This window comes from Phocoena sinus, chromosome 14 (genome assembly GCF_008692025.1).
Source record: "Phocoena sinus isolate mPhoSin1 chromosome 14, mPhoSin1.pri, whole genome shotgun sequence".
NCBI lineage: Eukaryota > Metazoa > Chordata > Mammalia > Artiodactyla > Phocoenidae > Phocoena > Phocoena sinus.
The window spans coordinates 38,674,166-38,694,834 of NC_045776.1; the positions used below are offsets into that span (position 1 = coordinate 38,674,166).

The following is a 20,669-nucleotide window of genomic DNA, read 5'->3' on the forward strand; positions in this document are numbered from 1 at the left end:
GCCCAAGGATCAAGGAGAAACTGTCCCCAGACCTTCTAGGCTGGCCTGCTGCTTGGAGGTGCACGTATTCGATGTTTTCAGCCAATATTTCCCTAGAACCAAAACTACAGCCACTAGGTTCAAACGAGCTTTTATCATTTCCCAGTCATCTCTAACAAGTTTCAGGATTTGTAAAATTCTAGAGTTTTCTTTGTTTTTCAGAATAGCTGTTCTTTAGCTATCTATTTGTATTTAGCTATCACGATCAGAGCTTTGCCTCACAACCTCCTCAGCTACAAGGTAGGGCCGACTCCTTCTTCTAAACTGGTGAGGACACAGTACTGGAGTGTGTGGGACCCCAAGGGTCACTATGATATAAGTGCACAAAGACCTTCCCCCATGCAGTGAATCCAATATAAACTCCCACCAACTAACCTAGGATTGCTAATTCTAGGAAGCAATTTGACCTCAAAATGTGGATACCCCCTGACCAAGTAGGTCTACTTTTGAGGCGTTAACATAACTTTACGGTTATTTATATACTAAAATATCACACAGGAAGACACTCACTGGAGCCTCATTGAGATCATGGCAAAAAACCAGAAACTACCCAACCAGGTAACAATGTGAGAATGGCTAAGAAAGTATGATGTAACATTCGTCAATGGAAGATTACACAACCGTTAAGTGATTGACAATTTATAAGTGATAACATGGCAAATGTTTATAATGTACGTGTACGTGAGTGTGTGTGTGTATAAATATACACACACACATACTGCATGTAACATCAAGATATAATATTACACATTGAGTTTGATCACAATTGTAAAAAATATTCTTAGAGGTTAAAAACCACGTGTAGAAAAATGTAAAAAAAACAGGCCATCTTTTTTTTTTTTTTTTTTTTTTTTTTTTTTTGCGGTATGCGGGCCTCTCATTGTTGTGGCCTCTCCCGTTGCGGAGCACATGCTCCGGACGTGCAGGCTCAGCGGCCATGGCTCACGGGTCCAGCCGCTCCACGGCATGTGGGATCTTCCCATACCGGGGCACGAACCCGTGTCCCCTGCATCGGCAGGCGGACTCTCAACCACTGCGCCACCAGGGAAGCCCAGGCCATCTCTTTTTAAAACTGGAATACGGAGGTGAAATTTCAGTTTTCCTTAATAAATTACATTATTATAATGGGAAATAAAATACTTATATTATCCCAAATCTATCCTGTGTTGCCGAGTCTGGTGTGTTGGCTGTTGCTCTTCTAATCTGCTTATTTGGTATCATGTGTCAGCCTGTGCTAAGTACCAGGCACTCTGGCAGGCAGACAATACTACCCCACCATCCTCCCCTGTTAACATACCACCTTCATGGGACTTGGTTTCTGGACACTCATCTTCTCATCTCTTAAAGTCGCAACAGTCTACCTGTCCAACAGGTTGTTTACTGCTTCTCCAAGTGAGTATTGGTTTGATTTTTTCAAGAGGGCCCCCAATTATACAAATATTGAATCACTATGCTGTACACCTGAAGCCAATATAACGTTATGTCAATTATACCTAAATAAAAAAATTAAAAGAGAGGGCCCCCAAAACCACAGGCCACAGAGAAGACAGAAAAGCAAAGGATGAGAATATACAAAAGAAAGGAAGCAGCAGAGAGGGGAGCACAAGCTCAGCAGGGAAGAGAGCGAGAGAAGCAGGAGGCAGTGGGCCCCACTTGGGAGGGAAGGACGCTGCCCAGGACCTCCAAGTCCTCAGAGACAGGCCCTGGGCTCCAGCGTCAGCCCTGCATCACCCAGCTGCCTGGACACTAACCTTGTTATTCTACGCAAACATCTAAAACCATCCCCTTCCCAACCAAAAGTGGGCATCCCAGAGAATGTTTTAACAGGATTACTTTACTAAAATTATGTTTCGATGACGTTATGGAAATAAATCAAGCATAGTGTCGTTCTCCCTCTTTTGGTTTTTCTACTGGTCGAGCAATTAATTCAACGACCTCATGGTCTAATTTTGCTTCTGAATTTCAGCCAAACTAACTGGATCATACAATTCACTCGATTCACTACACGGCGTTTTTTGGTTTCGTTTGTTTGTTTAACATCTTTACTGGAGTATAATTGCTTTACAGTGGTGTGTTAGTGTTTGTATTTTTAAAAAATTCTTTTTAATGACTAACTGGTTGGTCTCTATTATAACCCATTCAATTTCAGTCAACCACTGAGCAGTCAAATCTGTGGCCATACAGACCTCTGAAAACCACAGTGAGTGAACATCAGAAAATTAATTGGTATGAACGATATTTATACAATAGTCAAACTCCTGTCAAATAATTAAAAAATTGTAAACTTTTCTCAGTGAAATCCAAGCCAATCTTCATTCACAAGCATGCAGATGCTTTTCTCAATTTATGTGTATATTCGTTTTGTCCATTTCCATGTTTCTATTGCTCTCATCCCCCAGGACTGTCAGTGGTACTGAAGCCTGGGGACCAAGTGGGAGGGACCTGGGTGCCAGGAGAGCCCCGTCAGAAGCTGTGAGACCATCACCATCCTGGGCTAACACCACCCTGCTGGGGAAGATGAGGTTGCCATGATATTTTTTCTTCCGGTCAAATGTGCAGCTCCTAACTTGTACACAGATACGGTTCTTGGGGAACATGAGAGCTATATGTTGGATGCATTTCATGAAAACTGCGTGAAAGATCACAATAACTGAGAATTTTAGACCTAAAAGAGACTGGTAGAGGACTTGTAGTTTGGAGGTGTTCAAACTGGAGGCCACGTACTCCTGATGGTATACAAAGCCATTCTGGTAGACACCACTCCCCACTTACCCAACCTCTCTGTGCCTCAGTTTCCTCACTGTATATAAGGGCTAGAAATAGAACCTACCTCTTCAGGGTTAAGTGATACTTTAAAGTACAGGGCTTGGCTCTCAATAAATGCTCAATAAATGTTAGCAATTATTATTATTACTCTTAATATGGGAGTGACCATCAGTCAATACTGACTTTTATTATTGACTTTGGACAACTGATTGTTTAAAATATGCAAACCCTCTGTTCCCCATTCCCCGCTCTGCGGAGAGGTCCTGATCCAGGCATCAGTGAAGGGCAGGCACACAGGCAAGCTGACAAGCACCTGCTGAAAATTCCCTGTGCCCTTTTGATCGGCACACCTCCCTCCCTCTGCCTCATCTCCGGTTTGCGTAAGAATCATTGAGGTGTCCGTACTTAATGTAATTATACTAATGCCTGTGAAGTGATTCAAACTGCAATTGTTTGCCATCTCACGGGAAGCTATGAGCAATGTCTGAAAGAAACTTACACACATTAGAATAAAAACAGAAAGCTATAGAAAGGGAGAGGAGATAATGAAAAGACACCCACCTATTGGAAGAGAAAGACCGGAAGTTGTAAGGCTCGGAGGCAGAATACGTGCTCGGATGGAGAGAATCAGAGGAACTGTTAAACGAAGGAAAACCCCACTCAAAACGCTGCCTGGAAAGCTGACAAAGCACCTGGCTGCCTTCCGCAGATCGAAAGAGAGCCCGTGCTAGAGAGATGGGCTTGAGATGTGTAGATTTTGACAGTGCAAATTTTTATAAACCTTAAATTCAAAAATCCATCTTTAGTAATTACATTATAACACAAGAGCTCCTCAATTCAAGCAGCTGGAATTTTCTCTTCTGCCTTTTGCCTACATACTGGTAATTAGTGAGCGCCCAGGGAGCTCACACCACAACTGCTCTCTGCTCTGACTGGAATCTCCGCAAACGCAGCGAACGAAAGACAAGCCAGAGGATGCAGCTAAAGGATGCAGCTAAGGCGCTGCGTCACCGTCCCCGGGTTAGCCTCGCACAGGCCATCACGTGGGCCGGATCTACCTGCTTTCCTGCTGGGATTCGGCTTCCTTTTCCTTGGTGGACAAGGGCGAGTCCTCAAAGTCATAGGAGAAGAGGTGGAAGGGGCTGTGAAGCACATAGGGCAGCTTTTCTATGGTTGGTGACGCCTGCGGGGGGGCGGGTGCGGCGCGGAAGGGCTGAGAAGCCGGGGAGGGCGTGGAGGGCGCCCGCAGGGCAGGCCCTGAGGACCCTCTGCGCAAGGGGGTCCCCGCCGCACTGCCGGTCGGGAGCTGCTTTCCTGGGGAGGAGGCACTGGAGGCCGCGGGGAGGGCTGGACTCTCGCGAGCAGCATCCTTTCCGGCAGGGACCTGCTCTGAGGCAGGGCTGGCCTCAACCCTGGGTCAGCACGGAGGAGAGGAGGAGAGGAGGAGGGGGAAGGAAGGGGAGGAAAAGAGATTTGGGAGAGAGGGAGCAAAAGTTAGGAAAGAGAAAAAGACACGTCAAAGCTCACTACTGTTAGGGACGCTCACTTAAGAGTCCAGCTGTGTTTCTTGACCTGCAGCATAAAAGCCAGAAGCCCTGGTTTTCCCAATAATCCTGGCGCCCTGGGCTTGCCTATCTGGGGGGTAAGAGCCACCTGGCCTCTGAGCATACAAGGGCCTTGATGAGGGGATTTAGTGGAACCTCAAAGGCTCTTCTGCACCTGCCCCTCAATCCCCAAGTTTCTCCCCACTGGTTGTGTCGGCACCGGAATTTCCACAATTTGAACTTCATTTCTTTGTCTTGATCAAACAGGGGATCTGCCCTCCTCCTGAAACACCCAAACTTGAGGACAAGGTATCCCACAAGCCCCATACTTAGAGTCACTGCTTTCAGATCCTTTCTGGAAAGCAAGTGTGGAGAAGGAGAAAAGATGCCAGCAAGAAATGCAACGAGCTGGAAATGAGGGGCCGGCAGAGTGAAGACACATTTTGCCCGGTTCACACTTTCCTCAGGGCCTCCTCTACCACTAAGCCCTAGATGTCTAGACTCCTGCAGGCAGGCCTCATTCTGCCACAGATACAGTTATGAAGACTTTCCATCTTCAGGGGACTGGATTTAGACCACTTAGACATTTTGAAGCCTACCTTTGTAACAGGAGAATCTACATTAAACTCTGCAGTTTTCAAAACCATAGTCCTTTCCCCAGAGAACTTGACTCCCAGCCATGCCCACTCGGGAAAGGAATGTGAGCTGTTTTTTTTCCTACCTCAGATCCAGAGCTCCATCTGTATATAAGGGCAGGGACATACAGGTTTCCCTGGCTCAAGGGGAGGATGGGATGAGACCACACTGCAGTGCCCAGGGCAGGCCTGGCAAAGGTGGTACACACACACAGGGGGCACACGTGGTGGGCACACATGGCGGGCAAACACAAGGAAGCAGCCAGCAGGAAGGGGAAGCAGTGGAAGACACCAAGCCCACAGAAGTAAGCAGAATCTTTCCCACCACTTTGAAGTCTAGTAGGTTGACATCAGGGAAGAAATAGCATCCAGATCAATGTTAATGATCACCGTGTTTAAGGTCAAACCCTGGTGTTTAATATGCGCACCTTTGCTTCCTAAAACTGAAAAGTCTAACTGTATCGTCTCTGATGAAGACACCCTCCAGAATCAGTCATATAGTCAAAGACACTGCAGAGGACAGGATAAACCACCATCTACCGCTGTAAGACAGCACGAGTCAGTAGGGACGCCTTTGGAGGCTGCTCTTTCCAGCCAGATTCCTCCATCTGGTCTGTAGGTACTGCCGAACTGTTTGAGTCCCTGAGGGTGAAAAGTTTGTGGGTGGGACATACCATGCACATTGAAGCACATGTGGAGCCACACCGATGTATTTATTGAGGGTCCACAAAATTTTCTGTGACTCAGTTTTGACCTAAGGTGGGACTGTCAACTGAACCTCCCCCCTTCCCAGAGCATCCCTAACTAAAGTCACTACCCCCAAGCATGGTACTCGGCATGGGCGGGGGCCCTTGGTTAATGCCGACCTTTCTCCCCATCTCATTCTGGAATATGTACCTCACTCTCTGTCACTAGGTCATTCCTTTCCTCTCTCTACATCCAGCTGGCTTCATCCCAGACATTTCCAATGGGGGGAAGCAATCAGTTCAGAGAGGACTCCATGACCCCGGGAGAGGTGGGCATCTCAGCACGTCAAATGAGCCTGTCTGAGAACTTTTATGTGCGCCGGTGGCCCCAAGAATGAGGCCACAGCAGCAAAGAATCACATTAACTTTGAACTTGGTAAGAGAAAGATTTTACCCTAATTCATCCAAGATCCTTTTGACTTTGCTTATTTGTGGAAAAACTAACAGCAACAATATCAGTTGCCAGTGTAATCAATCAAGTGAAGGAACCCTTCAGTTCTAGAATTATTTTTGAATATCAGAAAATGAACTTAGCCATGATCAATTTTTATTTTTCATACAGACATCATTTGGGGAAAATACCACAAAATGTACGCATATCTGCAAGGTGCCTGTGTCTGTTAACACTGCCCGAAGACAGAAAGGATGCACCTTGGAGAGGTGAGTGGAGGACAGAAAACTCCCCCAAAGGGCTGTAGAGCTATGGTAGTTATTCTAGGCGTGCAAATAAATGCTGGGAATTTTTTCTGTGCTACATGGGGTGAAAAGTGTTCCTGTCCATTTGGATAAAAATCAAAATGCATTATCCCTACAGCAGTCATCCACACATTATAGATAACATTGTACTGGTAAAATTAGTAGGAAGGGGACACGTGGAATTCTTCTTCCTACAGTGTAGAGAGGGTTAAAGTTTTCTGAGCAGAGAGGAACATCCCGTTAGTTACTGTCAATCCGACTGAGCCCGAAGCACTCAATGAGGGAGGGGACAGTGGGGGAGAAAAGCTCCTGGGTGTGTCTCCCATAAAGCAAGGTTAGGCAAAGCAGCGTCTGAGTAAAAAATACGGTTCTCTAGGGAAAACGTGCTCAGTTATTTCTATAAAACTAGTCACTCTGTGGCTCCGTGTAAACGTTTGCCGGTGGGAGCTAGTGAGGAAGGGAGGAGGCTACTGCAGGGTGGCTGCAAACTATCCGTTAGGAAGGAGACTCCAGGCTTGTGGTGGGAGCCGGGGAGTGTCCAGCCCTCGGTACCTGTCCGTGCCCGGACAGGGGGCACCGTCATCTTTCTCTTCCTCTGAATTGGGCTCCGTGACTGGCTGCTCCTCTTCCTCCTCCTCCTCGACCCTGAGGCAAGGCCAGGAAAAGAGACATGCACACAGAGACAAGATGGAAAAGCAAGATAAGCGTTACAGACAAACAGGAAGATGAAGCAGAAAAACTCCAGCTGGCTGAAATGAAAAGAGCACACTTAGAGGAGACAGTTGTGAGATGGGGAAACCTAAGTGTGGGCTGGAGATGCAATAACCCAGCACAAGCCAAATTTCTTTGTCAAGTTGGCTGGATGCTACTGCCTGCAACCCCCGACCCCACTCCTCCCATCCCCCTACCACACATGATTCACAACAGCTTCTGGCCTTGGGCAGGCCTCCCAGGTGGTTCTCCTTCTGCATACAGAGTCATGCAGTGGCTGTTCTCAGGGCTGCCCAGCGCCTGCAGTGAGAAGTCCTCATGTCTTCACTGCATTCCTTCCTGCACCACCCTCTACGGTGGACAGATGGTTTTTGCATGTCACTCCCTCATTCTCAATGTGTTTGGGGGTGGGGAGCTGATCCCCCCCCAACTTCAAGGGTTAACACATGGTCCAGGTGGAGTCAATCTGGGCCACCCCTGGGATTTCTCCTGGTGCCTTCAGGGATGAACACTTGCATCTAATACTTCTGAAGCTTCACCCTGGCCTTTCACTAACAGAAGATAATAACTTTTCAGTTTTGCTTAAGGTAGTTTAACTTGGGTTTTGCCCTTTCAGCTAAACAAATATAGACTTTGATAACTGAATCATTACCCTCCTTTGGCCTCTAAATCCTATCAACACGTGACTTATGTGATGCAAGTGTTCCATGTGGAACACTTACCCAAGCTTCTCAATCCCTTGCCAAAGGGATTAAAACTCCTGAACTCCAGTGACCTTCATCTTTGTTCACTTCAGGCCCTCACAGGCTGGACCTCACCATCACACCTAAGTAGCCCACCTTGGAAACCTGACATCCGAACTTCTACTCCCCGACCACAAGCCCCCATTCCCCCAAATCTCTCATTCCTCTCCTCCCACCGTAACTCTTCTGCAATCTCAGTGTCCTCCTCTACTTCCTAAATGTCCACCAGCTCCTTCTTGCCTTCAATCCTTATGAATCGACCGTTTCCCACTGTAGGCATCATTCTGCCAAAATCTGTAACTCTTTTGCCCCACTCTCCTTCAGTTGCAGTTTTTCTTTTTACTGAAATATAAAACACATACAGAAAAGTTACACTAATCCCTGAGGTTTCACAGAACAGATGCATCTACATGATCAGCATTCCTTTAATGCTCCCTTTGAACTGCCTCCCTCCCCTACTGCAAACAGCACCGGTCAGCTTTGCCTGATTTTCTTCTCCATCTAAAAGGAATCATACTGTATCCAGCTGCTTTTTTTCAATATTACACTTGTGAGATTCATCTATATTGTTATATGTACTTGAAGATCATTCTTTCTCATTGCTGTACAGTATTCTCTTACATGAATATACTATAATTTAGTTATCCATTCTACTGTTGATGATAATCAGGTACCTTTCAGTTTGGGGTCATTTTGAATAGGGCTGTTATAGATATTGGAGTACATGTGTTTTAGTGTTTTGGGTCATGAGATATGCTTAAATTCATCTTTATTAGAAACTGTCAAACAATTTTTTTAAATGAATGAATGAATTTACATTCCCATAGACAGTATATGAGCATTCTGGTTCTTCCACATCCTTGCCAAGATTTTATATTTTTGTCTATTTCATTTGCTATCTGATCTGTGTGTGATGATGTCTCATTGTGGTTTTACTTTGCTCTCCCCGATGACTAATGAAGATGGGCACATTATCATACTTTTAATGTCTATTTAGATATCCTCTTTTTGAAGTGTGTAAGTACTTTGCCTTTAAAAAAGAAAGAAAAGGCTCAGACTTCCCTGGTGGCGCAGTGGTTAAGAATCCGCCTGCCAATGCAGGGGACACAGATTCAGTCCCTGGTCCAGGAAGATCCCACGTGCCGTGGACCAACTAAACCCATGCACCACAACTACTGAGCCTGTGCTCTAGAGCCCGCGAGCCACAACTACTGAAGCCCGAGTGCCTAGAGCCTGTGCTCCGCAACAAGAGAAGCTACCACAATGAGAAGCCTGAGCATCACACAAGGAGAAGTGCCCACTCGCCACAACTAGAGAAAGCCCACGCGCAACAACGAAGACTCAATGCAGCCATAAATAAATAAACTGAAAAAAAAAAAGGCTTTTTATTTGTAGAAATTCTTTACATAATTTGGACACAAGTAGTTTGTCATATTCTAGTGTTGCAAATATGTTTTCCCTGTGGGTTGCCTTTGCATTCACTTCATGGTATCTTTTACTAAACATACGTTCTTAAGCTTAATGGGGCCCTATTTATCTTTTTTTCTTTGATGGTTAGTGTCTTTTTTGTCCTGTTTTTTTTTTTTTTTTTTGATTACACCAAGGTCTTAAAGGCATTCTCTTATGTGACCCTCTAAAAGCTTTATTATATAACCTTTCACATTTAAATTTGCAGTCCATCCATAATTTATTTTGTGTATCATATGAGATAGGGGTAAAATACATTTTTTTCCCCACGTGGACGTACAATTGGCCCAGAACCATTTAGTAAGAAGGCCATATTTGCCCCATGTTAGTACCATCTTTATCACAAATCAAGTATATATCTGTGGGTTTCTGGACTTTTTCTCATCATTAGTCAATTTTTCTATCCTTGCATGAATACTCTGCATGAATCTTTGCATGAATACTATCTTAATTATTACAGTTTTATGATAGACCTTGACATTGCAAAGTAAGTCCTTTGCCCTTTATACTTTCATAGAATTTTTGGATCAGCTTGTCAATTTTCACCAAAATCTAGATGGACTACTAGTTGGGATTTTATTGAATTTATACACAAATTAGAACTGACAATTTTACATATTGAGTCTTCCAACCCATGGCTGTGGTATACCCTTTATTTAGATTTAACCTTATTCCAATATTCTTTCATTTCTTTTAAAGCTTTAACTTTTCAGTAGAGGTCTTATATATTTTCTGTTAAATTTATTTCTAAATATAAATTTTAATGCTATTGTACATGTTATCAATTTCCAATTTAATTTTCTATTTATTTGATGATATATAGAAATAAAATTGATTTTGGGGGTAAATTTACCTTGTATCCAACAACTTTTCCAAATTTATTAATTGTAATACTTTTTATATAGACTCCTTTAGATTTCCTATATAGACAGTCATATCGTCTGTAAGTAACGATGGTTGTATTTATTTTGCTCCAATTCTTATGCCTATCTTTTTCTTGCCTTATTACACTGGCTGGGAACTGCAATATTACATTGAACTGAAGTGATGACAGTAAGCATCTTTTCATTGTCCCAAATATCAAGAGGAAATATGAGCTTTGCCACAGATTTTTTACTCTTTATCAGATCAAAGAAGTTTCCTTGTTTGCTAAGAGTTTTTACCATATATGAGTACTGAAGTCTATCAAGTGCTTTCTTTCCATTTATCAAGATAATCATATGATTTTCTCCTTTATTTTTTATTTATTTATTTATTTTTGTGGTACGTGGGCCTCTCACTGTTGTGGCCTCTCCCGTTGCGGAGCACAGGCTCCGGACGCACAGGCTCAGTGGCCATGGCTCACGGGCCCAGCCGCTCCGCGGCATGTGGGATCTTCCCGGACCGGGGCACGAACCTGTGTCCCCTGCATCGGCAGGCGGATTCTCAACCACTGCGCCACCAGGGAAGCCCCTCCCCTTTACTTTTGTAAATGCAATGAATTACAAAACTGCTTTTAAAAGGTTAAACGAACCTCGCATACCAGCAATAAACCCCACCTTGTTATACCATGTTACCCTTTTTATAAACACCTGGGTTCTATTTGTTAATATTAAGAATTTTTTAAAGTGAAGTATAGTTGATTATAATATTATTAACAATTTTTTACATATACTGGAAAGAGATTGATCTATAATTCCTGTTTCTTAAAATGTGCTGATCAGTTTATGGAATAAACGTTATGCAAGCCTCATAAAGAGGTAGGGCAGAGAGGGTGACAGCTGTGGAGCTAAAGAAAGAGAGATGGATCCGAAAAAAATTAAAACAGATTTAGCTGAATTTGGTGACTGGTTAGATGCGGCAGGAAAGGAAGAAAGAAGTATTGGTACAACCCCATGGTTATATACCCCATACCTGGATTGAGGGGTGCTTCTGTCAGAAACAAGGAAGCCAGTGGAACAGTGAAGACAGCATTCCTCCTGTAATGCCACAAGCCACAAACGAGCACACCTCATCTGTCCTTCCGAGCCTGGTACAGCTCACCCTCACACAGCACAGTCCTTTTTGTTGGCAGTCCTTTTCTGCTCTAACAGCAGTCAAGTTAAAAACTGTACCCTCAACCTTCAGCCTGAGGCTACCTTCCCTCATCTTGATCAGGAATGTGCAAATGTTATTACTTCTGGTCTGCCCAGAACCCACAGATCTCTACCCTGCCAACCAATGGGTCTCTCCTCTTTAACTCAAAACAGGGAGCCCCATCCTCCAAAATGACTTGACTTCATTTGTTCTCCCAGGTGGTAAAGTCATTTAGAAGCAAAGTCTGCTGGAGTTGGAGAGGCTCGGAGCCAACTGCCTGGGTTGTACTCCAGCTCCATAATTTACCAGCTGTGTGACCTTGGGCCCCACTTTCCTCATCCCAATTTAGGATATCAACAGTACCTACCTTCTAGGAGGACTGGGTTAATATGTAAAGCACTTTGAAAAGGAGCAGTATACAGTGAGCAAATCAATTTGTTTTAGCCATTAGCTTTCATCATCATCATCATCACCATCATCGTCACTGGCTTTGGAGCCCTCTTAGGAAATCTCTACCATCCCCCACTTAATGGATACTCAAGAACTCTGCTTCATTCACTAAGGAAGAGGACATAGTACTCGGCAAAGCATTCCCAATCACTGGCAGATAGTAACACTTTCCCCTTTATAACTTCCACCTGTGTAAGCTGTGTATTTCTGATCCTCCTCTCTTGCATGTAGCTGTCCTACAGATGTGTGGAGACAGTGATTCTGATCAACATCCCAACCTGTTTCCTCTTTGGGCTCAACATCTCTGACGCTGCAATAAATCTTCTGATGACTTGTGTATATCATAGCTTTGCTATCATGAGTGGCAGAGCAGGACCAAGGGCAGGCAGCACAATGACTCACTCAGGGAATCCACTTCCAGGAAGTCCCATGGTCAAAGCACTGGCCTTGCCCTACAACTCAAATGCATGAAGAAGGAAATACCCTCTCGTAGGGCACGGGACTTTCTATGCTTGATTTATTTGGTTTCATCCTAGTAGAATTAGTCAAATGGAATTATATTTTACGCTGCCAATATTTAAGACTGAAGAATTAGTTCAGACAATTCTGCTTTTTCCCTAGCTGAACTGTCTCTTAAAGTATAACTTAATTTTGTTTATACTTGTTCTAAGGCATTCTGGGTCTTTGGTCTCTGGCTTTCAAATACCTTTGGGGGTATTCTGCTTGTTTGTAACTGATAAGGAGTTACTCTAGGGCACAGGCCTATTCTGAACCCATCAGGTAGTCTCCTTTTAACCACAAACAGTCCCAGACTGGAGGCCACCCTCTTCACGTTGGAAAAGCAACAGGCCCACCGCCTGACCAATTCTGCAGGGCACAGTTTCCTTCAAAGTCAAATTAACTTTCTCAAATTCGGGTCTCAGGCTGACGTCACGTATCTTAGGCTTCAAAAAACAAGAAGGAAAATGGATGTTGCTGAGATGTTTTAAAAGTACAATAGAAACATTTAAAACGGTATTAAAGTATATTCTAGGACCAAAGCAATCAGGATGAGGAAGAGTTAAGCAACACATTTGGAGCAGACATTTCAAGACATCTAATAGACATAAACTCAAATCAGGAATATGAAAAAAATATATTTTAAAAATCAGTAGAAACACAACTATAAAAGTGAGCAAAATATACAACCATGGCCAATACATTTATATGAAATGATATTTTAAAACCGAAGTTTAAATATAAATCAGTCAGAGTTTAATAGAACTCAATTGGAACGACAATGAGATACCATTTTTTATCTGCTTGGCAAAATTAAGACGTCCGAAGATAATACTAAGCACTGAAGAGCATTTAGACCAACTGGCTCTCATATACTGCTGATAGGAGTGTGCATTAGCATAATGACGCTGGCAAAATAATTGGCACTATCTCATAAAGTTAAGCATTCATATCACGAATATGACTGGCATCACCTAGAAGTGGCATTGCTGTAGCCTGGGGCAGTGGTTCTGAACCAGGTGATTCTGCCCCCTAAGGGACATCTGTCAATGTCGGGAGACATCTAGTCTTAGATGCTGCATCCTACAGTGCACGAGGCAGCCCTCCACAACAACATTTGCACCGAATACTTTTGGTCCAAAATGTCAACAGTGCCGAGGTTGAGAAACCCTCTCTAGGGATGCCGAAGCATGTGCACCAGGATATGAGTCTGAGAATATTCTCAGCAGCACTGTCTGTAATTACCAAAAAATGGAAACAACCCGAATGCTCACCAATGGGAAAAAGGATAAATAGATTGTGGTATATTCCAAGCAGAGAAAATGGAAGACCTTCAGCATCACATGACAATATGGATGAACACTGGAAGCATGATGTGGAGTGAAGACAAATGCAAAGAGAAACTACAATATTCTAATATTTTTATAAAGTTCAAAGAGGCAAAATTGTATAATATACTATTGTTTATATATATATATATATCTGATAATACTAACAACAAACCCATAAGACAACACTAAACGATATTTAAGAGTGCTGGTTACCCAGGTTCAGAGATGTGAAAGTTGGAAGCTCACAGTAAGTTAAGGGTAATGCTCTGGGTTTCTAGCTAGACCATAGTCTCATGGATGTTCTTTATATTAATATTTATATAACATTAATAATTAATATTAATAATATTAATCACGTTTATAATATTTATATAAAATATAATAAACTAAATAAAATAAATAAACTAGGAGAGGGCTACACATGGACCAATGATGTCAGTGTATCATGAACTAAGGATTATGATTAATTCAATTCTAGAAAATTAGAATTTTTTAAATAGATTTTATTTTTTAGAGCAGTTTTAGTTTCACGGCAAAATTGAGCACAAGGTACAGAGATTTCCCATAATAAGTAACAATACAAACACTTTTTAAAAGTGAAAAAGTGTAACCATGGGGCAAGGGCTCTCCATTTACCCAACAATTATTTATTGAGCATTTATTATGTGCAAGATGCAGAGGTACAGTGGTTAGTAGAGGTTCTCACCCTTAATGTTTACAGGTCTGTAGGGGAGAAAGACATTAATCTAATTGTACCAGGAAGTACTCAAGTGAGAAAAATTTCCACAGTGCTCTTGGGGCAAAACTCAGAAGGCCAAGCAGGAATTGACCAGAGGACAAGATGGGACTTTACACATGACACTCTCCTGCTCCAACACGTACACGCTAACCTTAGGATTAAGTCCAACTTGCTCAGCTAACACCCCCATCATCTCGCCAACTTCATCTCCCTCTCTCCCTTCAGCAACTCCCCCACCCTAGTCTTAATCCGTCTATTGAGCTGTCCACCCAACACCAAGGGCATTTCAGCTTGGGGTCCTCAAAGGAGCCATTCTCCCTGCCTGGAGTTACTCCTTCTGCTCTGTTTCTCTAGTGGACCCAGCCGCCACGGACATCCAGTAAATACTCGTTGCCTGTTGCAGACCTGTGGCCCAGTGGACCTCGCATGGTGCTCAGCATGGAGATACTCGCTATGGATGGTCAACAGACAGAGTGGCAAGAACTGGAAAAATGACCTTGGAGATCTCCCCACGTTGCAGATAAGAAAGACGAGGTCCAGAGAAGGCAAGATCACACAACCTGCCAGTAAGAACTGGCGACATCATGAACCTGAAGCAGAATCTAAACTGGTTTCATTGCTCTACCGTCACTGCACATTTCCTTCTAAGCAATAGCACCCTGGATGGCGCTTCTCAGTCCTCCCTACACAGGGCATAGACAAGAACATCTGCACAGGCCACCAGAGTAACAGACAGGAGACCCGCCCAGTGCCCCAGTCACCCCAGACCTGCCTGGTTGCCCTGAGGCGGGAGGGGGGGCGGGGAGAAATCAGTGTCTTGACACAGGTGTGACCCATTTGTGGCAACTAGTTAGTAAGTTCTGTATTAAGGTTTAGATAAGATGCAGGCATTTTAAATGCCCCATTTAGTTCTGTAAAATGCATATGGCATACTATAATTAGATGAAAAAAATATGTCATAGAAATAGTGTGTTACTGTGAATGTAATTATGCCACTAAATTGTACAATTAAAAATGGTTAAAACGGTAAACTTTGTTATGTATATTTTACAATTAAAAATTTACAATTTAAACAAACAAAAACAAATAAACAAGAAATAGTGTGTTAAATTTCTGTCAGACAAAATGCCCCCTTGGGCTCCATCTGTATCCCTCAGATGGAGCAAACACTGCATCCCTCTGTGAGAGAGTACACTTCAACTGGAGTTTGAACTTAGCCTCCTGGTGACTCATACTTTCTGCTCACTTCAAGGCTGTTTCTAGGTTACCAAGGCCCCAAGAAGAGATTTGAAATTTTCCAATTAGTTATCTTAATCAGTTAAGACGTATATCTGACCAACTGAAGCAGTGATTTCATTCAAAAATAGTTTTGTTATCCACCAAAAAAAAAAAAAAAAAGAAGAAGCTTCCCTCAAAAGATTTTTGCCAGCTACTAAGAGAATGAAAAGACGTTTAAGAGAGCCCAGCTGTTGCTCTGATGTTTCCATGGTGAGAACCCAAAGTTAGACAGGAAAGTATTTATTGTCCCTGTAACACTCAGAGTTTAGAAGGAGCATATTTACAGGCCATGGATACTAAATATACCCAGGAACTGGACAACTGGCCAGAACCTTAATGCACGAGCCATTATTTTGCTATTTTGTTTTAGAATAAAATACTAATGGATCCAGCACATTATTTCTGCGGAAAACATGGAGCAGTTTAATATAATGGAATTCCAGTCTGCATAGCCTAAAACCAATAGGAAGAAAAACACAATTAGTAGCCTGGTTGCAGGTTTATTTAGGAGTAAAACAAATCAATCCAAGGATAACTGCGGACTATGAGGTGTCTCACTACTTTCTTTTGTGGGTACTTTGATTTTATGTTTAAAAAAGACTTTATTCCAAGCCAGAAATACTACCGAATTGCCTTAAGTGTCTCTTAGAGGCCTGAGAGAGCAGAAGAGAAACTAAGATGAAGGTAGAGTGGAATTCTCTGTGACATTTTGGAAACAGCAGGGACGCCAAGCACAGACCCAGGCTGAGGTTTCAAGATGGCGGCCTCCAGAGGTGAAAGCAGCACTGCCTGTGTCTGGCTTGGCTCCATCCTGAGACCCGGAGGCTCTCTTATGTCACCCATAAAATACAGTGGAACAGCAGAACAGGAGCCTTCATCTCTGGTAGTCTATGATAGCTGACGAAATGAAATTGTGTGGACATCAGACAAGTTCTCTCATCTCCAGAAGTTGTACAACTATTAGTCAAATAGTGTGCTGTCTAGCCAAGCTCACTTTTAAACGTTTCGAATAACAGAATTCCTTACACACATTCTGTTTCATGTTTTCACAAACAGGAAGGCAATGATACTAAAGAATGAAAGACTCCAAGTTAGAAAGAGACATGATATGTGTGTCTTTAAGAGGCAGATATCAAATGTAACCACCAAGAGGAAGCCAACCCCATTTCAGAGTTTTGTGTGTAGGTCCATCTTTCAAACTCATGACTCAGTTTGATTCTAGAACTCGAATTGCCTTTTCACATGCTTTGGACTTCGACACACCACCACCAATCATCCTTCAGGACTCAGCCCAAATGCCTGAGGAGGCTTTTTGGACAGCACCCCCCCCCAACCCCTGCCCCATCCCACTATCCTCTTTTCTAAAAAAATCTTTTAAATTAATATTTAATTATAAGATTCATACTCCCTTTGAAAAAGTATAATATTACTGATAAAAATTAAGCCCCCTTTGACCAGAGGTAACCACGGTTATAAATTCGGTGGGTAAATTTCCAGATTAAAAAAGAACGTTTTAACATATATTATTCTACAGTCCTTTTAATACAGCAATTGATGTGGCAAGTATGTTGGTACTTCTGGTGTGGCGCATTTCTTATAATTGCTAGTTGCGTCCCATCATGCGGCCATGCCATGTTTTCCTTATCTAGCCACTCCCCAAGTTGCTGTTACAAGTGACGCTGTAATGACAATCCCTGCACATGTCCTTGTGAGCTGCACGTTATTGTCAAGTGCATATCCTTACATCCCTGCTACCTGCACACAGCCCTGTTTGCAGCCTTCAAAAGCCCTCTTCCAAAGCTACACACATTTACTTGCTACAATATTTATGTGCACACTGTCTTATGAGGCTGGAAGAGTCATAAGGGTCATGCTTACCACTCTATCCTCAGAACCGAAAATCTGGCATGTACAGGAAAATACAAGCTGGTGAATAATGAAGGAATGAACGAATATCATTTTGTTCTCCTTTGGCTCATAAGCTACTGTTCCTGGCTCAACAAAATCAGGGCAGTAATCATAACATCAAAGTTCAGAGAATGTCAGGACTGACTAAGAAGTCTATCCCTGTATACTTACTGTGAAATAATATACTCAGTGCTGGGGTTTCTCTTATAGAGAATTGGTGGCTTGCTCGTTTACTTGAGGGCGTGAACTATTATGGATGTGGACCCAAGTCCCAGCCACATTTTAACAACTGCAAAGTCACTTCTTCTTTTTCTTTTTTTAAAATAAATTTATTTTATTTTATTTATTTTTGGCTGTGTTGCTCTTCATTGTTGCGCATGGGCTTTCTCTAGTTGTGGCGAGCTGGGAGCTGCTCTTCGTTGCGGTGCACGGGCTTCTCATTGAGTGGCTCCTCTTGTTGTGAAGCACGGGTTCTAGGTGTGTGGGCTTCAGTAGTGGTGGCGCGTGGGCTCAGTAGTTGTGACTCGCGGGCTCTAAGAGCGCAGGCTCAGTAGTTGTGGTGCACGGGCTTAGCTGCTCTGCGGCATCTCCCCAGGGCTCGAACCCGTGTCCCCTGCATTGGCAGGTGGATTCTTAACCGCTGCACCACCAAGGAAGTCCCAAAGCACTTCTTCTCTGCTTCATGATTTTTTCCCCTTTTCACAATCAAAATCATTTACTCTTCTAACTCAATTTTGCAAAGCTTGATATAAGTGAAAAAAATATAGATAAAGAAAGAAAAATATCTTCCTAAGTCCAGTAAGTATTTGTTTCACTTCGGAAGGCCTGCCACTGGCACGAAGCCCTGATACCCTCCACCCGCTCACCCTGTTCTGTCCCAAGACCTCTGGGAGACCAAGGCCTGCACTCAGCAGGTCCCGACTGGCCGCTTCTTCATGGGGGCTCATCTCCAGTCAATGTTTAAACTCATGTTTATAAAACCAGAACTGCATGACTGGGAAAAAGAAAAAAAAACAAACCTCAGGAATTAAAATAATTTCTCTGGAGGCAAACGTGATTACTGTAATGGAGTATTCCTGAAGTGTGATATAATTGTCTCGGATTCCTCACTGAGTTGTTGTGTCTTTGGGAAGCACGCTTTATCAGGATGTTCAAATGGCACTTAGGCCGCAGATACCCGTCCCAAATGTGCCCAGGCTTCCCTGCTCTGCAGGCCACTCTCCCAGGGCAAGGGGCAGGCTTCCCTCTACCTGGCTTGGCTCTGCCTCCTGTTTCTCTCCAGGGAAATCAGACTCTCACTGGGCTGGGGGGATGGGGGTGAGGCCGCAGTCACTCATTTATTCTAGTTATTTAACCAACTCTCTGACGGGTGCGCTCACGCAAAGCACTTTACAGGGTTCACCCCTTAACTCCTCGCAGGAGCTGCTGAGGTGGTACTATTACTACCCCATTCACGGCTGAGGAGCTGAGGCACAGAGAGGTTAAGGAGCTTGCCCAGAGTCACAGAGCTAGAAGCCGGGATCTGAACCCAGGTAGTCCAACCTTAGCATCTAAGCTCCTGACCATGAAGCTCTGCTACCTCCACTATGATCATTTCTTTGTGGCTGGAAATAAATGCCTCTTCTTTTTAAGGACTGGAAGAAGCTGTGAATCTTTCTTTCTTTCAGATTCTTTTCATGTATTCAAGCGTATAGGGAGTCTACCAGTTCTCACCGCTTGCCCATCTCACCGAGGCCCCATTCCGCCATGAGGAGAATCAATGATGCCCTGATATAGACAAACTTGGACCACAACTATAGCCCATGCCAACCCTCATCAGTGTCTGAGACATCAACATTACCTCCCTTAGAAATCAATGTTTTTTTCTACAAGGATAGGATGCTTCTGTGATCACTGTCAGCTCACTGAACACATGTGTGAGACAAGAATGACATTAGGCCAGGTCTCTCTTTCTTTGGGTCTCTCCTCGTCAATTTCCAAAGCCTATTCCAAAGGGGTCCCTTGCAAAATGCTTCACCAGCATCACTTTGGTCCACTATAAACACCTTTTTTGCCATGTCAGATTTGACCTCCTCAGCCGACATTTTCAGGGTTTTATTTCCCTGCTAATTCAACCTTCATCACTGAAGAGTTAACTACCAGGCTCCCTCCACAGACTCTTGTAAAAGAGACAATCTCATTCTTCCTTCCATGATTGGATTTAATCGACTCAGTTTAGTAATCATTAGAAAGCCCCTGCTCCATCTCCAAAGGGATCCTGGAATTGCCAGGGATATAAAGAGAGAGATGCTTGCTCTCCAGAAGGACCACCCACAACCTGTACCTGCATGAACTGCCAACAAAATCAGCTCTACTAGAAAGGGCTGTGAACAGTCAGGACATGGATGGGAAGACATGTATTACAGAAAATGGAGAGTTTGCAAGGGCAAGGGCAAGGGCAAGCAGGCTTGACACTGAAAGAAAATACCCAAAGCAAGTCAAAGATGTAACCAGAAACAAAAACCTTTCCTTCTCTTTGAAGCGTGTTCACCACTCCCACAGTAAAGGGCTGTCTCTTCCTGCAACATCACACCAAGGAAGGCCACTCTAGCTTGAGAAGCATTCACTCTTGAAGACAACCAATATCAAGGTTCATTGACTTGGGAAGTGAGTGAACTTCTCAGTTTCAGAATTTCATGACAAATCTACCCTTTATCCATTCACTTCTCTACTCACTTGGTTTGTTTTCCCTGGGTTATGGCATCTAAGCCCAAGCTTAGAGTTCCAGAGGTGCCTATCCAACTGTCTATGGGACGTTCTACCTGTGACCCAGATATCTCAAACTGAAAATGTTGCCATTTTCTTCAGAATCTAGAAAAATCTCCCAAATTCAATTCAGCAAAGTCCAAACCCCCAAAGAAATCTGCAATCTGATCACAGTGAATCTTTTGAGAAACCAGAAGTCCTACGCCAGTAATCAGGAGCTTTTGCAAAGTGACCTCTTCCTCATACCTTTTGCTCTGCCCTTTCTTGGAGCAGGTGCTCTCAGTTCCAAGTTCACAGCCCTCTGCCCAGCCCCCCACC

General features: G+C 43.5%; 1 protein-coding gene across 3 annotated transcripts in view; it reads right to left on the minus strand.

Annotated features, from left to right (window-relative positions):
• The window catches only part of FHOD3 (formin homology 2 domain containing 3), a 497,328-nt gene that overhangs the window by 145,053 nt on the left and 331,606 nt on the right, over positions 1–20,669 (minus strand). The gene's annotated exons all lie outside the window — the stretch shown is intronic.